The sequence below is a fragment of the Octopus sinensis genome, linkage group LG4 (assembly GCF_006345805.1).
Source record: "Octopus sinensis linkage group LG4, ASM634580v1, whole genome shotgun sequence".
NCBI lineage: Eukaryota > Metazoa > Mollusca > Cephalopoda > Octopoda > Octopodidae > Octopus > Octopus sinensis.
Genome location: NC_043000.1, coordinates 31,559,120 through 31,581,619, shown reverse-complemented (window position 1 = coordinate 31,581,619; position 22,500 = coordinate 31,559,120). Strand labels below are relative to the sequence as shown.

General features: G+C 37.8%; 1 protein-coding gene and 1 non-coding gene across 2 annotated transcripts in view; both read right to left on the bottom strand.

Moving 5' to 3' along the window:
* Positions 1–22,500, bottom strand: part of LOC115211000 (cyclic nucleotide-gated cation channel alpha-3-like) — a 386,628-nt gene that overhangs the window by 127,670 nt on the left and 236,458 nt on the right. The gene's annotated exons all lie outside the window — the stretch shown is intronic.
* LOC115211243 lies at positions 17,159–17,277 on the bottom strand. The gene has a single exon (XR_003881562.1). It is a non-coding gene; the product is annotated as a 5S ribosomal RNA (ribosomal RNA).

The following is a 22,500-nucleotide window of genomic DNA, read 5'->3' as shown; positions in this document are numbered from 1 at the left end:
CCAATAAGAAGAGGTGATTAGTCAAAGACTAATCTGCTTCCTCTTTCTCACTTACTATGGCTGTGTATATAATTTATGTTATATACAAATGCATATACATAACCGACCGACCAACCAACCATCCATCCATCCATACATACATACATCCATCAGACAAATATAACTTCCCTTAGTGTTAAGTCGTGTGTTTGAGTATTTATTAGATGGATTGTATTTAAGTGAAGATTTTCTGTCAAATGGCTGTCTTATTTTAGTGCTATTTATCTATGACATAGTGTTGTCAGTATCCGGTGACATGGGGATGATGAAGTGTCACCTGAGGAGCATAGTGAGGAATCACACGCATGCGTGTACTTGCCGGAATGGCAGAGTTTGATAGGATGGAGAAATGTGAAATATCAGGGTTATATATCTTGAACAGAGCAAATATGTTCAAATCGCTTATGTAGGTTATACAGAACGATGGAATAGTTCTCTCACACTTCTTTAATAGCAGAAATTTAAACAAATTCAGAATAAATTTAATCACTTCTTCAGTAGCTTCGGGATTGGAATCACAATATCGAGAAATCTGTATATTTTTAGTACACTTTTTAAAATAGATATATCATGAAATTTATAGACGAATAGATACAACTATGTGGTAAACGAAATGATAATCTCAATCACTTAAATACTGTTTTTAAAAGACTTTGTTAATTACATAAGCAACAAAAAAAAATTAAAATTCTGTGCACAATCGTCAAATAAGGAAATCTTCAGCAAAAGCCAACCATTAAAATAATGTTTTAAAGAATAGTAGATTCGATAAGATTCACTTTAATTGCAGCTTCGAAAAGCAAATTGAAATTAAAGAAAGAAAAAAAAAAGCTGCAAAATTACATGATCCACTACTTCCTCAAAATATCAAATCAAATATGGAAAAAGTTTCAGAGTACTTTAATAGTCAGTTCCTAATCAAGAAATAATGGAAATTATTCATTAGGTATAACACCAAAGGAAATAACAGATGCACAATCAATGCACATGAAAGAACAACCATTCATGCTATATTAAATACAACTTCCACAAACCTCAGTCACCTATTCATCCAATTATTATTAAAGAGATTAATACAAAACACTACATAAGGATGAGTGAGAGACATTTTAAAAGCCGCTACTATAACTACAGTTCATCTTTCAGTAATAAAGAAAAGACAAATGTTATAATACTTTAAGCAACACATGAATGTGGAACAACAAGGAATTAAAAATGTCAATATCTTTTGGTGAGACATTGAACCAAAATAACTACAATGCTTCCAATATTTTCAGCCAATATATTAAAGAAACATTTTTGGTAATATTATTGTAAATAAACTCAAGAACTCAAAGTTATATATATATATAGTTAATCCAAACATGAAAACACAAAGAGAAAACACAATAACGCGAGGACGTGGAACAAGTATAGTATTATTGGACGCTCAGGAAAGAAGCAGGGTTTAACGTTTCGAGCGGAGCTCTTCGTCAGAAACATAGGAAAAGGAAAGATCCAAAGAAGGGAAGACGGAGGGAAAAAAATCGCCAACGGTACACACGCGGTCACATATATATCGTGATAACCAGAACCTTTGGTTGAAAATTTATAAATTCTTTAATGCATTGCTACGTACGTTTCACACAGCACAAGTTTTTGTGGTGGCATACCCCATCCATATGACATTACAAATATGATTTGCAATATCCATGGAGCTATTATTACATGTGTTCGTATCTTCAGCCAAGAATTATAAATGTATTTCATAGGAGATTTGAATGTTTTGGTTGTATCGAATGCTTAGTTGAAGGATATTTAGCAATTTACACCAATCAGAAGGGTTTGTGAGGTTTATGGGTGCTTTCTGTGAATATACACTGCAGATTAAACGTTTTTTTTATAAGTCCTTACTGTGTTCTATTGTGTTAGTGGTGCTATTACTTGATAAGGTTATCTCGACAGATTGTTTATAGAACAATCACGGATAGATGCATGCGTATGTGTGTGCGTAACTATGTGTGTGTGTGTGTGTGTGTGTGTGTATGAAATCAAGTATGTCTCTCTCTTACTCTCTCAGTATATATTGATACGTGGAGGCGCAATTGCCCAGTGGTAAGGGCAGGGGACTCGCGATCTTAGGATCGCGGTTTCGATTCCCAGACCGGGCGTTGTGAGTGTTTATTGAGCGAAAACACATAAAGCTTCACGAGGCTCCCGCAGGGGGTGGTGGTGAACCGTATTGTACTCTTTCACCGCAACTTTCTCTCACTTTTTCTTCCTGTTTCTCTTGTACCTGTTTCTCTTGTCACACTCTGTGTCACGCTGAATCTCCCCGAGAGCTACGTTAAGGGTACAACGTGTCTGTGGAGTGCTCAGCCACTTGCACGTTAATTTCACGAGCAGGCTGTTCCGTTGATCGGATCAACTGGAACACTCGTCGTCGTAACCGACGGAGTGCCATATATTGATACACTATACATAATTCCCCGTGTGGTTGCTTATGTGTAGATAGATGTATGCTTTATCAATAAGCCTGTCCTATGGCAAACACGTCTACAAAAAATGTGTGATTCCGACACGGAAATGTACTATAGAAAACCGAAATAACCAGTCATTCGAGAGAAAATGTGCAGTTGAACGAAGTTCATATTAGCCCGAGTATTTCATGTTGCAAGAAACTTCAAGCCATGAAATAACAGACATATTTACAGCATAAAAAAAACACCGAAACTATTAAACACCATTACTTAACACAAGCCACTCTGTATTCTTTTTTCTAAGATAACATTTCTATGTATATGGGTGCGTGCGCGCACACACACACGCGGGCGCACGCGCACACACACATACACACACATGCATACCTACATACATTCAAGCAATGCCCTGAGCGTATCTCAGACTTTGTGGAACGTTCTATTTATTTCCCAAGCCATTTATTAAAATGTATATTCCAAGTGTTATAGGTTAAACGTATGGAAATATTTTATTTAAACAAACAATAATTATTAAGTGTATATTTTTTATAAAGTTGTTGTTGGCTTGAATATGTGTGTAAATGTATACACACACACTCACACACATATATATATATATACATACATACACACAGACACACACACATACATGTATATACAAACACGCATATATATATGCATGCATATACATAAATATGCAATTCATACATCTATGTACATATATATGTGCGTGTTTGAGTGGGTGCGTGTGTGTGTGTGTATGAATACACTTTTTACAATTGTATATATATATTCATGTATACATATATAAATATATCTAAGCATATGTAGATACATAAAATAGAATATGTGCTGCAAAGACATACACTTTTCTAGCACAGGAAGAAGTACTACCAAGGGAACAAAAAGGATGTAGGAAGAATTCTCAGGGTACCAAGGATCACCTGGTCATCGATAAAACAGTTTTGAAGCATTGTAAGAAAACATCATACAAACATGACTATAGCATGGATTGACTTTAAGAAGGTATATGATATGATGCCTCATTCTTGGATCGTTGAATGCCAGCAGATGTTTGGTGTTGCTGACAACACCGCAAATTTTCTGATGCATAGCATGAAAGAGTGGAAAACCAAATTGTACTCAAGTAATGTATTCCTTGGAGAAGTTAATATTAAAAGGGGAATCTTCCAAGTTGTTTCGTTTTCTCCGTTACTTTTTGTAATTGCACTAATGCCCATAACAATAACACTTAGGAAAGTAAAGCTGGGTTACCGATGTAGGAAGAAAGATCCATCATTGAATCATCTTCTGTTTATAGATGACCTGAAATTGGGAAATCTAAAAAGCTGATAGATTCCTTAACCAAAACAGCCCAGATGTGTAGTAGGGATATTGGTATGGAATCTGAGATTACCAAATGCTCAGAAGTTAATATGAAAGGAGGGAAGAAAGCAGCTTGTAGTGGATTGTGGTGTAAATGCAGATGACAAGATGAGCAAGGCAGAGTTTAACCAAAGAGCTGAGGAGAAGAGAAAAGAAGAATGCACGCGCAGTTTGAAAGGAGTACACAGGACGTTAAGAATAATACAGCATCGTGGGCATGGCTTAAGCGAGGTGATTTGAAGCGTACCACCGAAAGCCTGATTACTGCTGCATAAGACCAAGCTCTCGCTACCAATTCAGAGAAGTGTAACATCTATAATACTTCTGATAACCAGAAATACAGACTCTGTGGAAATAGTGGGGAAAATGTGACCCACTTGGTAAGTGGATGTGAGAGCCTTGCACGAAAAGAATACAAGCGCCGCCACAATAAACTGTATGTGTATCGTCATTGGCTCTTATACCATAAATACCATTATGTAGTAACAGAGAACTGGTATGAGCATATACCAAGTAAAGTTATGCAGGAGGATAGAAAAGTAACGATACTCTGGGACTAGGATTTTCAGACGGATCGTGTAATCGAACACCGTCGGCCAGATATTGTCATTAAATAAGAGAGACAAATGCCGTCATTGACGTAGCCATACCAAATGACATGAATATTGTGAGTAAAGAGGTTGAAAACAATCACCAAATACTCAGAACTGATAGTGGAAATGGCAAGACTGAATGGAATGCGAGAGTGTAATGTAAAAGTGATACCAGTGGTGATCGAAGCGTTGGGCTCAATCGATTTAATCCGTTTGTCTTTGTTTGTCCTCTCTGTGTTTAACCCCTTGTGGGTAGTAAAGAAACAATGTACACGATACCACTTCCAATCAGTTAAGATCAGAAGACACGAGAGCCACTGTCTGATTATTATTATTATTATTATTATTATTATTATTATTATTATTATTATTATTATTATTATTATTTTACTTCTCAGAGCTCTCGATCTTACTTTGGTTAACTCTGTGCGAGTGGACGGCATCTCTTTCCACAAATTTTAAGACTTGGTACTTAGGTTTTAAGTGTCAAGTCTATTTCATTTTCTCAGCCATATTTCTCCAACTTTATTGTTAGTACTCCGCGTACCCCTACAACTATTGGGACAACACTTACTCTCTTCGTTGCTCATATTCTTGCAATTTTCCCACTTCTTTGCCACCTCCGCTCGCATCTCTTGGTATGATAACATCTATGATTTTAATTTCATTTTCCTTTTATCTACCACCTCCTTGATACTTTCCACCTCTTGTAGCTTCACAACACCCTTAAGGAGGTAGCACAGCACAGGTTAAGAAGCACTGAACTTCATCTTTCATTTGTTAAAAATCGATGTGTGACCCATTTTTCTCTGCATCTGTCTTGTGTGTAAACATATCTTTCATGTAAGTTTATGTATAATCTTACTTCTATTTCCCGTAAACATCTTGACACATGTAGATATAAACAGCTATTCCTATGCGAATACTTGTATATGTAGGGTGTAGATAGGTAGTTGGGTAGGTAAGAAGGAATATATAGTAATTGGTGGGTGTATATGTAGGCAGATTGTGCAAGCTAACAAATGAACATAAATTGAAAACCATAAAAAATAGAATCAAAGAGTAACAGCGTAGAATATAATTATTTCAACTATATTTAGACGTTCGATTTTCAAAAATAAGTTTAAGAAAATTCTATTTGCATTTAGTTAGCAAGTGAAAGAAGGAAAATAAATATATTGCTAAATACAAAAGGAAAAGTTCTCTAATATATAAAAATCAAGTGACAAACAGGCGTCAACCAAAGATAAATTAGTGGAATGCTTTTATGACAAACAACAACGGAATCACTTCCTCCAACAACTTTCTGGCTTTGTTTTTGGTTTTCGTCGTTGGTTTTTCGTTAGTTCTTAGCTTTCGAGATGTATTGCGGTGAATTAAAGTGTTTAAGAAAATTGCCCAACGTTGCCATAACCTGTAATTAAGAAACGTTGATAATTTCTTGTTTCACACAATCTGTTTATATCTTTCGGAGTTAGTGCTTCTACAACAGCTTTGAAATTTTGTTTCTGTGTTTTCGTCTGATATATTTCCTAAATTTAAGCAACAAATGAGAGATAATAAGGAGTGCGGTAGTTGATTTTGGACTGACTCAAGAAAACATTTGCTACAACATGAAACTCAAATTCAATTCTGCATTATACCTTCGTAATATGTGTGTGTGTGTGTGTGTGTGTGTGTGTATATGTACAATATACGCACACATACACATATGTGTGTACATATATATATATATACTGACAGAAATAATAATAATGGCATCTGATTTAAACACAATACTAACAGCTTTGAAGAGAAGGGATTAGTCGACAAAAATTGACTCTCCTACTTGACTGATACTTTACTTTTTCGAATCCTGGGGTATGAAAGGCAGGCTTGACTCCAATGGAATTTGAACTGAGAACGTAAAGACAGGCGAAATTCCGCTAAGCATTCTGACCGATTTGCTAATGTTTCGACCAACTCGCTGCTTTAAGAATTGCATAGCAAATATGTGGCCCGTAGCAAACAAGCTGATGTTGACCAGAAGCACACCCATCAGAGGCTACGTAGCTCAGGTCTAAAGGTAGAGAGCGAAGGCTTCAGCTAAGTCAACGAAATGAAAAATGGAGTAGACCCCAAAGTGCCGATTCTGCAACGATGGAATTGAAACTAAAGCACCTAATATCTGGATGTAAAGTCGTAGCACCAGTGAAATATGAATCAAGAATTGGCCAATATCTACACTGGTTAATGTGTCGGCAGCATTATGAAATCAAAACTGCTGACAAATGGTATAAGCACCATCATACAGCAGTTACTGAGGGAGAAAATGTAACGATTTTTTTGGACTTTCCAGTACATACAAAACAATATCATGAAAGCTAATAAACTAGATATTATTGAGAAAGAAGACAATGAAGTTTATTGATTGACATGAGCATACCTTGAGATCATAATATCTCGGCAAAAGAATTTGACAAATTCAGAAAATATAAAGATCTGCTGATTGAAATCGAAAAAATGTGGCATCTCAAGGCAGTTAGAATACCAGTGATTGTGTGAGCACTTGCAACGATAAAAAAAGAACAGAAAGTTATTTAAGAATGATCCCTCCCTGGCTTACCATCCTTGCAGGAAGTGCAAAAGATTGTCTTAACTCATACGTCACAGTGAATTATCGCAGTGAATTTTTTTCCCTTTCCCTCTTTTCTCTTTTCCTTTTCTTTTTCTTTCTTTACATTTTTTTTCTTTCACATAACTTCATGTTTATTTTAAGGGCCTACCAATGTATACGTGAGTTTCTTTGCCCTAGGTGTCGGAAAGACACTCAGAAAAAAATTGTGACCAAAATTGTAAGAAGAAAAAAAATTTAAGGTTTCATATTTTGGCACAAGGCCGTCGATTTTCGGGGTGGGTGGGTGGGATAAGTCGGTCTCATCGATCTCAGTACTCAACTGTTACTTGTTTTATCGACCCTGAAAGGATGAAAGGCAAAGTCGACCGAGGCGGCATTTGGACCCAGAGCTTAAAGACAGACGAAATACCTATTTCTTTACTACCCACAAGGGGCTAAACACAGAGGGGACAAACAAGGACAGACAAACGGATTAAGTCGATTACATCGACCCCAGAGCGTAACTGGTACTTATTTAATCGACCCCGAAAGGATGAAAGGCAAAGTCGACCTCGGCGGAATTTGAACTCAGAACGTAGCGGCAGACGAATTACCGCTAAGCATTTCGCCAGGCGCGCTAACGATTCTGCCAGCTCGCCGCCTTAACAAACCTTTCTACTAAATGCACAAGGCCTGAAATGTTGGGGGAAGGGTCTAGTCTATTACATCGACCTCAGTATTTAATTTATCGATCCCGAAAAGCTGAAAGGCAAAGTCGACCTCAGAATCTGAACTCAGAACGTAATGGCAGACAAAATACCGCTAAGCATTTTTCCCGGCGTGCGAATGATTCTACCACTTTGCGCCTCAATAATAATAATAATAATAATAATAATAATAATAATAAATTCCGAGTTATATAGACTCTTAGACCCGGTTTCCCTGTTGTATATATTGGCAAGATGTAGAGGACGCGGCTCTGTTGCGGGATTACCCAACAGGATTTTTGAGTGAGATGAGTGGACGAGCGCAACCTGAAATAGCACAACGCGTCGTTCGGTCCAGAAACCGAAGCCATAATCTTTGGTTCATGAATTTAACACCCTAACCACTAAGCAACGCGCCTCTGGCTAATAAGAGAGTTACATATAATAATCATATTAATAAACCCACCGCCACCACTAAACAAAAACGTCTCTTGGAAACACATATTTTGTAAGAAACTGATTATAAAATTTAAAAGAAGTGCGTGATTCTTAGTTAATTTTGCTAAGATCTTAAAAGATGATGTTTTTCTAAACGCTATAAGGTGATTTCCTCTCTCACCACACATTCACTAAGATACATTCATAAAGTTTAGTTAAATATGATTATAAAATATAAAAACATTGACGCCATTTTAAAATGATTGAACACAACAGGGGTTGGTTACAAACGTGTTTAATAACAGAAACACTGTTGGTCTGCATTTCATCACATTTGCTAATTTATTTACAGTTATTTTAGTGATGGATTTGGTGATACTTTTTTATGATGCTAAAGTGGTATCTAAACAAAGAAAAAAAAATTACTCCGTTTCTTATTCAAATGGGAGCTAACGAAGAGGTCTGTAGAAATAATGGCCAATTTCTTCCAAATTCAAGAAACACGTCGTATAATGTAGTTTTTAATATAAAAAATATTTGGGGTTGGTCACAGCTGGAACGACTTTGATAAGTTTGATCGACCAGGTGTAGAGTCTACACAAAAGAAACAACAATACCATCAACAACAAGAGAAACGGCAGCGGCAGAAGGAGCAGCAGCAGTGGTGGAGGCGTAATGGCCCAATGGTTAGGGCAGCGGACTCGCGGTCGGAGGATCGCGGTTTCGATTTCCAGACTGGGCGTTGTGTGTGTTTATTGAGCGAAAACACCTAAAGCTCCACGAGGCTCCGGCAGGGGAAGGTGACCCCTGTTGTACTCTTTCGCTCCAGCTTTCTCTCACTCTTTCCCCGACTTCCTACGCAATCGCTGAGCCTGGATGCGCATTCATCCATCCGTCGATGCTCTCTTCTGCGGGTCTTACGAATAGCAAAGGACCACGTTTCAGACTTCTCCCACTACAGAGGCGGGATCTTGCGAGCTCTGGGACGAAGATCGCTTCGCTCAACAAACAAACAAGCAGCAGCAGCAGCAGCAACATCGTCCCGCGTCTTCTGTATATTTGTTGGCTGTCCTTTCCTGATTTTTTTTATTGATCAGAGAATCGAGAAAATCCTAGCGTAGTCACTGAACCTACTAGAAATAGCAACCAACTTACTATCAAATCACGACACACAGTATGAAAAAAACGCATAATGGAACATAGAAGATTGGATATAAAGAAAGAGAAGTTACACCTTTAATTTCAGATCTGTTTAATTAACTTAGACTTAGAACTAAACTGCTACAAAAGAAACCTATAAGCAATCACTTGGCATGCTAGAGATAGCTGCCGAATCTTTCCCAAAACAAATCCTCTATTTTTATCGCTGTATAAGACAGTTCTAAATACGATCTCAGAACAGAGAAAATAGGACGTTGAGCCCTCCTAAACGAAGTCAACCCACTTTTCTTCTCCAGTTGGAATGGCCCTGACCCTAGTCCTGCTCCTTTATTGTTGAGCTTTACGTGTAAACAAGTACAAAAAAGTTAAGGAAGTCTCACAGCGAAATAATTTCGCATAACGAAATTATTGTCAAGAATGTCTAATATTTTCGTCTCACTAGCGTCGACCATGTTACCTTCCATTTTATTTTCGAGCTTAGTTAATTAACGAGGAGTGAGAGCATGTATGTATGTATGTATGTATGTATGTATTGCGAATTAAAAGCAGCTCTAGTAATGTAAACATCGTCGGTCGCGCACACATAGTGCATGTGTTTTGCGTAAAGGAACGTCTGCTGCGGGATAGTATCCATAGAAAGCTCTCTACATGACGCCGAGTGTTAAAAGAAACACCGAGTGTCCCAGACCTGGCGAGACAATTCGCCTCGAGGTGACCGAGAATGATAGATAACAAAATTTCACCATTATTTTGGCTTATCAGTACCATTTGATCGGATCACCTCGAAGCGAAATGAATCGGTATCTACCATTCTCGATCACTTAGGTGCGAGTTGTTCTCAAACCCTCGGCGTCATGTTGGAAGCTTTCCCTGGACGCCATACCGCAGCAAACGGCCCTGTAATAAAAAAAAAAACAAAAAAAAACACTATGTATGTGCTTACATTACTGGAGCTGCTTTTAATTCGTAATTTAATTTTCTTTGGCATGTGCTCCGCCGCAGCACATCAGCAAATAGACTTCACACTATTTGCATATAAGTTCCAGACTAGTGAATCATCTCGTTTTGTGGAGACCCGAGTACGTGGCGATCCGGGTACATGGTATTGAGATGCCACAATAATGGCGAAATATCTGTATCTACCATTCTCGATCACTTTGTCTTGCTGGATCTGGGACACCCTGCCTTCTTTCCCAGGACGCTATTTCGCAGCATAAGAAAACACATAAGAGTGACTGAACAACAGACAGAAAAAAGCACTCAACACAATTGGGTAGAAATTATATATATTCTTAACAAAACTCTACTTTCGAGCCTCTGATCAGATGGACAGGCCCTACATAGCCACGAAACTTTAAAGCATGTGGATATGAGTCAAACTGTTGTTAAAAGTTTCTACCTACCTACCTACATACATACATCGTGGCTGCCCCCTCGTTATCGAGTATGGCCATTGCACGAAGCTTAACCAATGTCTGTGCAAGAAGATTTTTTTTTAAAGTGAGGAAAGGCTGTGCACTGAGTCAATCCCACTCACTAAGCAACAGCAGCCATAATCCGAAAAGAAGAACAAGTCAACATCATCGGTAACCACCGAGCCGCAGCTTTTATGTCGGAGTTATCCCAGTTACCTGAGTTACCTTCTCCTAGAAGGATGCCCTAACAAAGGCTAGGAGTCCTTCACTACCAATGGTTTAACCGCGCGATCGGGTATTCAGTCCGATTATTTCTATGTCCCCGCGCATGATACAGCCTTAAGACATTTACTGGATGGCCGTTGACTCTCAAGAGTTCCTCCGCCCTTTGACGGGTTTTGTTTTTCATCCCTGAGGATGTCCAATAAACACCCTCCTCACCAAGCAAGCTTGGTGGTATTGCCGGCTTAGTCGCCGACGACCCGACCATGCAATAGGTTGTACTGGGTTACATGGTACCAGTAGCACTCAAAAGTGACCTGACTTTCACATACATACATACATACATACATACATACATACATACATACATACATACATATCAACCTATTTATTTATCTGAGTATTAAAAAGCTTGGTTGTGAGAAAAATTTTTAGACCCCTGATTTGGCTGTTTTTGATGTGCAGTAACAATAGATGGCGGCGAGTCTTCTGACGGACTGTTGACCACTCCTAAACGAAGTCAACCCACTTTTCTTCTCCAGTCAATAGTATAGAATATTCAGCTTGCATATAAAGTGGACATACAATTAATCTTTCTTGTTTAGTTCATATATATATATATATATATATATATATATATTATATATATATATATAATAATCAATATTAGGGAATAAATCCAAACTGATAGAAAGAAAAAACCCACCTTTTATCAATTCAAAATGACAATTAAATTACACAATCTAGAAAATTACATATAATAGAAGTATTAAAATTAAAATAACAATAAAATATCAATGATTAAGTAAATTGCAAAAAAAAAAATAATAAAAACGTATAATTTTTATATATATATATATTATATTATATTGTGTGAAATTTGATTTAGTATTTTTAAATTGAATTTATTTTTCCCTGTAAGTTTGGATTTATATTCCCTCAAATAATCATATATATATATATATATATATATATATATATATATATATATATTGGTTACGGTGGTAGACTTTTGATTATATGCTCATGGATTCAAATCCTGGATTAAGCAGTTCGTTGTATCACTGAGCAAAGCACTTTACTGCAGTGGACTTTTGGGGCAGCTCTCCCTTCAGATATCACACTCAGGATGTTTCACTAGGACAAAGTTGGGAGATTCGGGTGATTGTTTGGATCTGCTTGCAACAAAATGGACCAAAAATAGTGAGTGTAGGGTGTAAGGCACCACTTCAGCTTCGTGACTGACGCTTAAACTTTTGCACAGGTGTGATGTGTGGTTAAAATGTTTGTTTCCTAACCAAATGCTTTTGGGTTCAGTTCTGTTGTGTGTTACTTTGGCCAAGTTTCTTCCGCTATAGTTTCAAGCTGAACAAATCCTGTGGATGGATTTGGTAGACGGAAACTGAAAGAAACCTGTTGTGTAGCCACTACACACATTTTTTTCTTTCCTTGTTTTTTTCTGTGTCCCTTTCTGTAGAAGAGCATAGGCTCGAAACGTAAAATATTTTTTCTATTCCTGAGCGTTATACTAATACATCTGTTTGTTTTGTACACCACCTGTCTTCGTCTTTGGTTTTTTTCGTAAACTTTCCCTATATATATATATATATATATATATATATATGAGTATTTGTGTGTAGGAGTGTGTGTGTGTGTGTGTGTCCGTCCGTGTATGTGTCTTCTTGTGTTTTGACATCACACGACAACGGACCGTTGCGAAATGTTACTCTGCTTTGAAACAAGTGAAAATTGGCGACAAGAAGGCCATCTGGCTCAAAAACTCTGCCTTTACCAATTCCATCTGACCTACGCAAAGAATAGAAAAGTGAACATTAAAACAACACACACACACACACACCAGACGCACTCACACATGTATGTATCGAGGCAAATGTCTAAAACATGCTTACTTAATAGAATCGATTGTTGGAGTTGCATGATGCAGTAGATAAAATGTGGCATTGTCTTTCCATCATGTTGTGATAGATACGCCCTTACATAAATATGTACATAAATACACACAAAGAGAGAGAGGGGGGAAGAGAGGAGAAAGCGAGATATTTGGAGTGAATTAATGTACAATAAATAATGTGATAACATAAGATAATGCCTGAGACTAAAGTACCTAGGTATGCTTTCTGCATGAAAAACAAGGAGTGAAGTCGTTAATAATCGAAATGTAATGAGACCAAGGAAATATAAAAAGGAAACTAGTTCCAGTAAAATATTTAGTTAGTTAGTTAGTTAGTTAGTTAATTTGGCTCAAAAGAAAATAGCAAGGCCATGTAGGGGGACATGGAGTTAAGTACAGGGTGGTGTTCATGTAAAGAGTTCAGGCCACTTGAGGTCAAGGGAGGCTTTGAACAAAGCGGTCGTCGGCATCTTCACCATCTCGTCTGGCAGCTTGTTCCACGGATCCGCAACCCGGACGGAGAAAGCTCCTCTCCTTCGATTGAAATGAAATCGTCGCAGGTAGAGCTTTTCGGAATGACCCCGCAGCCGACGCTCTGGAGCAGGAGTGAAGAACAGCTCTGGAGCAGGAGTGAAGAACACTTTCCGCTTATGATGTTGTGGGCGAGAATGAGATCACCACGGCGGCGGCGTTTTTCAAGAGAATAAAGGTCGAGCGTCCTCAGCCTTTCTTCGTAGGACAAATTTTTGAGACCATGAACCATGCGGGTAGCCAGCTTCTGGACTCTTTCGAGATGCTGTATGTCTTTGAGGAGATAAGGAGAAGAGGCTTGAATCCCGTACTCCAATATGGGTCTCACCAGCGTGACATAGAGTGGTAGGAATATGGCTGCTGTGAGCATTCCGAATGACCGTCGAATCAAGAACAGAATTCCGCGTGCTTGACTCTGTTCAATGGAGAAAAGTCACCATCTGCATAAAAAGTAACTGCGTTCACCCAAAATACAAATGATACGAGATGCGGATATTAGGGGAGGAAAAAATTCCGAGGATTAAAGGGTTACGTTCGCTTTAACTCGATTGAAGACAATTTCCTTCTAGTTCCACAGCTAATACACTTCGGAATGCATAAGCATCACTCTGGTATATTTCTTCTCTGGCACTATATTTATAGGAAATCAATACGGATTAAAAAAGATCTGTTATAGCAAAACATTGATATTGATGTGACTAAATAATAAATATAAATATGTTGAAATTTAATAAAATGTTAAAAATAAGACAAAAAAAAAAACACAAACAACAACAACGAAACATATATTAAATATAATGATATATCAGAATTAATGTTGATGCCAATATTATTATTTTTCTAAGTTTTGCCTCTCTCCATCTCTCTCTATCTCTGTATTAGTGTGTATGTACATATTTATATATATATATATTATATATATATATATATATATATATATATTATATATATATAATATATATATATATATATATATATATATACATATATATTATATATATATACGTGTGTGTGTGTATGTAAGTATGTATATGTACATATCAATATATATGTATGTATATATGTATAAATGTATGCATGTATGTATGTATCTATATATTTTATATGTATATAAGAATATACATATATAAGTATATATTTATAAATTTCTATAAATTTCTATGGAAATTTGCATACACACATAGACACACACACATATGAGTTTAGTTATGTGAGTACACACACACACACATATATATACGTTTGTATATATATGTGTGTGTGTGTGTGTGTGTAAATATATTTTTTATATGTGTATATATTCATATAAGTTTGATTGCGTGTGCGTGTGTGTATTTGTGTGTGTGTGAGTGCGCATGTATCAGATAAAAATTGATATTGATAAATGTACCTTTTAAAAATAATCTTTACTCAATAATTGGGATTTCACTGCTGTGAAATATTCCATTAATGGCAATACGGAACACATTAAATCGAGATTGCATTGATTAACACAAGTAATTAACGCTCATTAATTCAATTTTCAAATGCAATGTTTACTAACATAAACGTAGATCCTAGAAACTTCATCTTTACACATGCATCGAAATCAACACCAACTCATAGCCGCCATTTTGTTACTAAACAAGTTACGGTGAGCAAGCAAGTCGTTTCTGCTTGTCATTGTTCTTGTTAGTGGTGCTGCTTTTATTAGTGTTTTTGTAGTAGCTGTTTTCATTGTTGTTATTGTTCTTGTTGCTGTCATTATCCATTAAACTTCTCGTTGGTGTCTTCAGTAATAATGGCGACGGTAGGGGTGTTGAACATGTTTATTTTATTTATTTATTGCTGGTTATATATTTTTAATATTATTGTAACTATAGTTTTCTTGTCTTTCTGTTAATATTCAGGTGGCTGTCGTAGATGTAAATTTTCTTTTTGTACATGTCGTCGTCGCCTTCTTCTTCTTCTTCTTCTTCTTCTTCTTCTTCTTCTTCTTCTTCTTCTTCTTCTTCTTCTTCTTCTTCTTCTTCTTCTTCTCACATACCCTTCGATTTCTACCCCTTTTCTTTTCCGCTTCTTTTTAATATTCTTTTACTAACCCTTTTTGATATGTCCGTATGTTCCACCTAACATTGTTTAACATACCTTTTCTCAATTTTTTCACTGGTTTACATGGCAACCAAGACCACGTGCATAACTCATTTCAGGTTCCTCATCCATAGCAAAAGAAAGAGAGGGGCCACCCATCTCCAGGTGCAAAATTTCATTTTGTTTATCATGTACGTTAATTAAATTGAGGCAGAAAAAACAGTCACTCTCCGCGTGTGGTGAGAACCCTTGTTATGCCAGTGTTGAAAATCTTGCACCAAATGTTTGCAACAGTGCAGGTTCGGTGAAAGATACCCAAGGACCATAATGTGGTGTGAAACAGGCGATGGATTGTGTACATCATTCAAAAGACACCAATGGAAACCTTCGACAAGAATCCAAGCAGTTTCCCTCAACCAGATTTCCCTGACAAGCTTTTGGTCGATCTAAGACCATAGAATTCTTGCTCAGAATCTCAGGCAGTAGCATCGATCTCAAAATCTCGTGTTTGCGCAGCAGACTTCTTAGCCACCACACAGCCATTACCACGTCTGTTTACTCCCTTGTTACTGATGTTGCTGTTGAATATCAATGTTGTTTTGGTTGACGTTGTGTTAAACCTGTGTCAGTCTGTCATTCTTAGTAATTTAATCACTTAAAAAGCAGGAAAAAAATGTTTCTTCGTTTTAAAAATATAACTTGACCTTTAAATAACACATTATAAAAGGGATTTTTTTTTGGCGCTAAGTAACTGCTTTGGTAGGTAGGGTTGTCTTGCACAAAAATATATTGATAGGAAGATTGATAAATAGAATAATTGACAGATAGATCGGCAGACACATAGATAAAAAGACAAATATATTGATTGATAGAGAGACTGAGAGATAGAGAGAGAGAGAGAGGGGGAGAGACAGTGACATTAATCCTGATTAGGAAAAGAATCAGTTGATCCTCGATTGATTAGAAATCCCTCCGTACTTGTTTTTCTTTCGGTTTTTAATCTGTAAATGGTATTTTCGTCGAATGTAATTGATTCCCATCCTCCTAGTATTGCGATTATGCCAATGTATTCCCAGACACGCACACACACACACACACACACAACCTAATATGTATTATGCAAACAGATATACATAATAATGCAGCAAAACAGTAATAAAGCAAGCTTGATATTAACACAGACACGTACACACACACACACATATATATATAGATAGATATACAAACGCACGCACGTACACACACACACACACACACACACACATACTGAAATGATGTACAAATTTAGTTCAAACATTCAGAAAAAAGGAGGTAGTCGGAATTTTGGATAATTATTTATTCAACGCTTTCATCTCCGAAATGAGATGAAAGCGCAAAATATGTAATTACCCAAAATTCTGACTACCTCCTTTATATATATATATATATATATTATTGATAAAAATGGTAAGACAACAAAAGAAAATAAGAGACCTCGATTTTATGTAAATAGAGGAATTTATCTGTAAATGTAATATGTGACAATTATTCGGTAGCCGTGATAAAACTCCGAGTTTCGGATGCCGAAGTGGAAATCCACGCCTCCATCTCTTTAGTTATTCGGCCATCGGAAAAAAAAACAATGTATGACGCTTACAGCACCTAGGTTTCCCAAGAGGTCACCCATCTAAGTACTAACTAGGCTCGACGTTGCTTAACTTCGGTGATCGGACGAGAACCGGTCTTTTCAACGTGATATGGCCGGATAACTGAAGAGATGGCAGCGTGGATTTCCACCTCGGCATCCGAACCTCGGAGTTTTATCATGGCTACCGAATAATTGTCACATATTACATTTACAGATAAATTCCTCTATTTACACAATATCGAGGTCTCTTTCTTTCTTTTGTTGTCTTATCATTTTTATCAATAATATATATATATATATATATATATATATATATATATATATCCTTCAGTCTAAATGTCAGACTTACAAAGAATCGATTCAGAAAGTTCTAGCTTTGTGGATGTATACCTAGTGGATTTATGGGCCACTGTCCAGATATGGCTGCTCAATGCATATCCATATATCTTACAGGACCCTTCGACTCACGATCTCTACTGAATACTCGTAAGTGGAGTTCTACCAGTTTTACTGTAATTAAATTGGGCGTGTGCTTTAGCCCTACCCTCACCTGTATCATTTGTAAACCAGTTCGAATAATGTCTCTTTGCATCTCTCACAAAACCAAAGCCAATAACTTAAGCCCTTTGGGAAGGACACGTATCTTTGTATTGTAGCACTAGGATAGACAAGGATAGACTACAAATTTAGCATAAAAAATCCCCACCTCTAACATCTGGGTGACGAGTGTCTCCTACTACAACACCTGCAAGAACAGCTGAAAAGCAAAAACACTTTCATGTAGAAATGTCCCTGACAGCTCTCCTGACCTCCAAACTTTATCATTCTTTTTGGCCCCTTTACTAAAACAATCTCTACCAGCTGCGTGGACTCCTATTATAATGGCTGTGTAATTAGGCCCGTAAAGAGAGAGCCTCAATATAGTTATACACTGTCTATTTTACTTCTCTATGCTGCAAAGCCTCCACAAAACTTCACAAATTAGTCATCTCTGTGCCACCTGTCTTGCCATCACATATGCAAACCATGTGGGAAAGTGACTTGGTCTCAAACCAAAAACATTCAAGATTTTCACACTAAATGCCACCTTATTCTAAAACGACGCACCACAATGCACTTAATAACCACATAAAACCTATCAATTTTTTCGCCTTTACTTGAAGCTAATTTAACCTTGGGAGACGTAGTACAGTCCGTGAAGTGTATATAATGTGTACGGTGTGTATATAGAGTTCTTTTCCCAAGAGCACCAATTCTTGCCAATTATCGATCTAAGATTCACATTTTCAACATCATGCATATCATCTCTTTCAGCTCAGGTAATTTTTCTCTATGTGAATAGATAGGCACAGTTTATCAGTGTAAGGAGCAGGAGTACTGCAGGAATATTAAGCGCTTTGTTAGTTTGTGAAGATGGGTTGAAATTGTTATTTAAAGCTTCTGAAGCCAACAGCATTCTAAAACACTATCCATAATTATGAGCTTGTATGTATGTATGTATGTATCGATAGATAAATATATATACACATAGATATGTATATGTGTATCGTATGTATATTTTTGTATGCACACACACACACACACACACACACGTACATTCATACATTGGTTTTCCTCTTCTATCCTCCCCTCAATACCCATCTTCCAAAGAAAGATAACATCCGGAACTTCATTAACTCTTTCCATCTCTCTCAGCGAAAGACAAATCTTTTGGATCAGGAACGTATCTCGTCTTCCTATTGTTTTTCTTTAGATTGCTCTGTCTGTCTCTCTGACTGTCTGTCTTTGTGTGTGTGTGTGTGTCTGTCTGTTTACTTGCTGAATGTGGTGGAAGTAATGGTGGCTATGGCTTTCCTAAGCTTCCCTTCATCGATGGCATTATTGCAATTAACGTTCCATTCGCACCTTTGAAATTTAAAAGCTGTGACAGACATAAACAAGAAATGGGATAGCAATACTGCCATTTTTTTTTCTTGTGGAGGTGGATTGGAGATGATTAGCGTGGGGCCTGGTGGGGATGAATGAAAAAAAGGGGGAGGTGGATGCAGAAAAGAGATGAGTAGGACAACATTGCCTGAGTAGAGGCGACACGAGCCCAGCTAGAGGTGGAAAGAAAACAGTAGGTTTGTGGTGTAGAGAATATAGTGTGTTTGTGAGTGACTTTATTCTGATCAGGACTTCTTTTTCTGGATATCGTCTATGGCTTCCCAGTGAGTAGCAGCAGCAGCAGTGGAGGCGCAATGGCCCAATGGCTAGGGCAGCGGACTCGCGGTCGGAGGATCGCGGTTTCCATTCCCAGACCGGGCGTTGTGTGTGTTTATTGAGCGAAAACACCTAAAGCTCCACGAGGCTACGGCAGGGGGTGGTGGCGACCCCTGTTGTACTCTTTCGCTCCAACTTTCTCTCATACTTTCTTCCTGTTTCTTGTCCCCGACTTCCTACGCAACCGCTGAGCCTGGATGCGCATTCATCCACCCGTCGATGCTTTCGGTGTCGAGGGTTGACCTACTTTCTCTTCTGCGGGTCTTACGAATAGCAAAAGACCAGGTTTCGGACTTCTCTCACTTTGGGACGAAGACCTCTTCGCTCAACAAACAAGCAAGCAGCAGCAGCGGTATCATTGTCTCAGACGAGGAAACCATATTTTATGGTGAGCGTTACTTGAGCTTCGTAGATTATCAATAATGGTCGGGTTATGAGGCAGGTTGTGCTCTTGAAAAGAAAGGCTAATCATTGGGATGCAATTCTTGCTTTCATCCACCCAGGATAGGAACAGCTCGCATTTGGACTGATTATGAGGGTTGCCGCTGAGTGCTGTTCATGATTAAGGGGCAATGATGGTTTCTTGATTGACAGGTGTTTGTATTTTTATTTTATGCTAAAAGGGACAAAATCGAAAAATGCTTTTGAGTTGTTGTTGTTTGGTTTTTAATAAGGCGTAGGAGTGGCTGTGTGGTAAGTAGCTTGCTTACGAACCACATGGTTCCAGGTTCAGTCCCACTCCGAATTTGAACTCAGAATGTAAAGTCAGAAAAAGTGCGGCTTAAGCATTTTGTCCGGCGTGATATCAATTTTGCCAGCTCGCTGCCTTTAAAGGTTAAGTAGTAATGAAGAGTGGATGATCATGGATGGGATGCTACGTAAATCATTGATGTACAGAAGGAGCAGCAATATTGAGCTGGCAGCTGGCAGAATCGTTAGCACGCAGGGCGAAATGCGTAGCCGTATTTCGTCTGCTGTCACGTGTTCTGGGTTCAAATTCCGCCGAGGTCGATTTTGCCTTTCATCCTTTCGGGGTCGATAAATTAAGTACCAGTTATGCACTGGGGTCGATATAATCGACTTAATCTCTTTGTTTGTCCCCTCTATGTCTAGCCCCTTGTGGGTAGTAAAGAAATAAATATTGAGCTCTGAAAACCGAGTTAATAGAATGTGAACTTTGCCAACACATCCAGATGGATAACAGCTGAGTGTATGTGTATTAAGTTCGAGAGCATTCCATTCCGTTCTGTTTCATTCAGATACCCGTTGTTGTCATAGCTCCGACTATTCATTTTCAATTATTTATTTAGCACTCTCACTGTCATATTCCTCAACTTTAGATAAATTGAAATGTTTACTATGAAGTACACACACACAAACACACACACACATATTATTTACTCACACATACATATACACATATTTATGCGTGTATGTGTGTGTGTGAACATAATAATATTTAATTAGGTTTAATTAGATTATACGAACTTTAATGTTACCACAATATGCCAATCTCCACAGTGTATAATTAGGAATAATTAGAAAATGCGGCAAACATGTGAAAACTATATTATTTTTAATAATCGTTCTTCAAATCCTTGTGAAATCTTCAAAAATAATTCTTGTAATTAGATAATCCTTGATGTATATAGAAATATAAATATTCTTAAATTCAATTATGTGACTGGTAAATAATCATTTAATAAACTCTGATGAAACGAGAGAGTTTGAGCAATTTGAACTTGAAACTCGGAACAAATCCTGCATTTTCTGCAGCAGCAACGATTACGACAGCTAATAACAACAATAACAACAACAACAACGATAATAACAGATATTTCAAATTTTGTCTCAAGGCCAGCAATTTTACGGGGAGAGGCTCAGTCGATTCTTTTGAAAATGGGCTCATGCATCAGATGAGAATAATTCGGAATAGAAGCTTTCTTAATGTGGCCCAGATTAAGACAATCAGGAAAAGCTTCGACGGTGGCGATATCCTCGAGCAGGTTAATGTAGGTGAAGAACAGTGAATGCGTAGGCAAGGTGGGGTTGTAGTAGAGGAGAGGCCGGCCACTCAGTGTAATGTAGAAAACCGTGTATTACGAGAGAATATGACTGAGGGAAAGAGAAACCCCAGAACAAGACTCGAGGATATAATAGTTACAAAAACAGAGACCAAGCCGCCGGGGAATTTGAGAAGTTTCGACCGTAACAATGTGAAACGCGCGATACAAAATGTTAATAAGATTCTGAAATACATTCGACAAAAGATCAAACGGAAACAAGGGACTTGATCAGATCCGCTTCAATTTTAGTAGGTGAACTGGTTGGAAAGAAAGAGAGGAAAGCAGACGGAGAGGAGCCATAGTGGGAGCGAGTGTTGAAGCCGATATTAAAAACTTTGCGTTATGATCTTGCGTAAAGATTCCGTGAGATCCGAACTCCATCACTCCGAGGCTCCACGACAGGACCACGTGCGCATAACAACGGATGGTATAATTGCACAGGTATCAAAACTACCAAACTGGAAAGCGGCAGGACCAGACCGGATTCAAGACTACTGACCCAAGTAGCTTAGTTCCACACACAAGCGAATTACATTGCAATAAAACAATTGCCTACTGAGTGGGGCTGATCTAGAATGGATTTTAGAGAGAAAGACAACATTATTGATAAATGATCGGTCAAACGGCAATGAGTTTGGTAATTACAAACCCATCGCTTGTCTTAACCTCTTATAGAAAGTGTTAACGGGCATTTTTCGCATGGAAAATTCATACGTTCCTTGCGGAAAACAATCTACTTCCAGTAGAAATGGGATGCCGAAAAGTATCCAAGGGCACCAAGGACCACCTTGTGATAGATAAGGTTGTACTGAAGAACTGTAAACTGTACCAAAAAAACTTAGGCACGGCCTGGATTAACTTTAAAAATGTTTACGACATGTTGACGCTTTCGCGGATTTTGGAAACACCCGACATGTGTAGAAAAGTTGAGAACGTGTGTGCACTGATTAAGAACAGCATGCTTCGTTGCAAAACATGTCTTTTCTGCAACAACCAGCACTTAGCCGAGGTAAAAA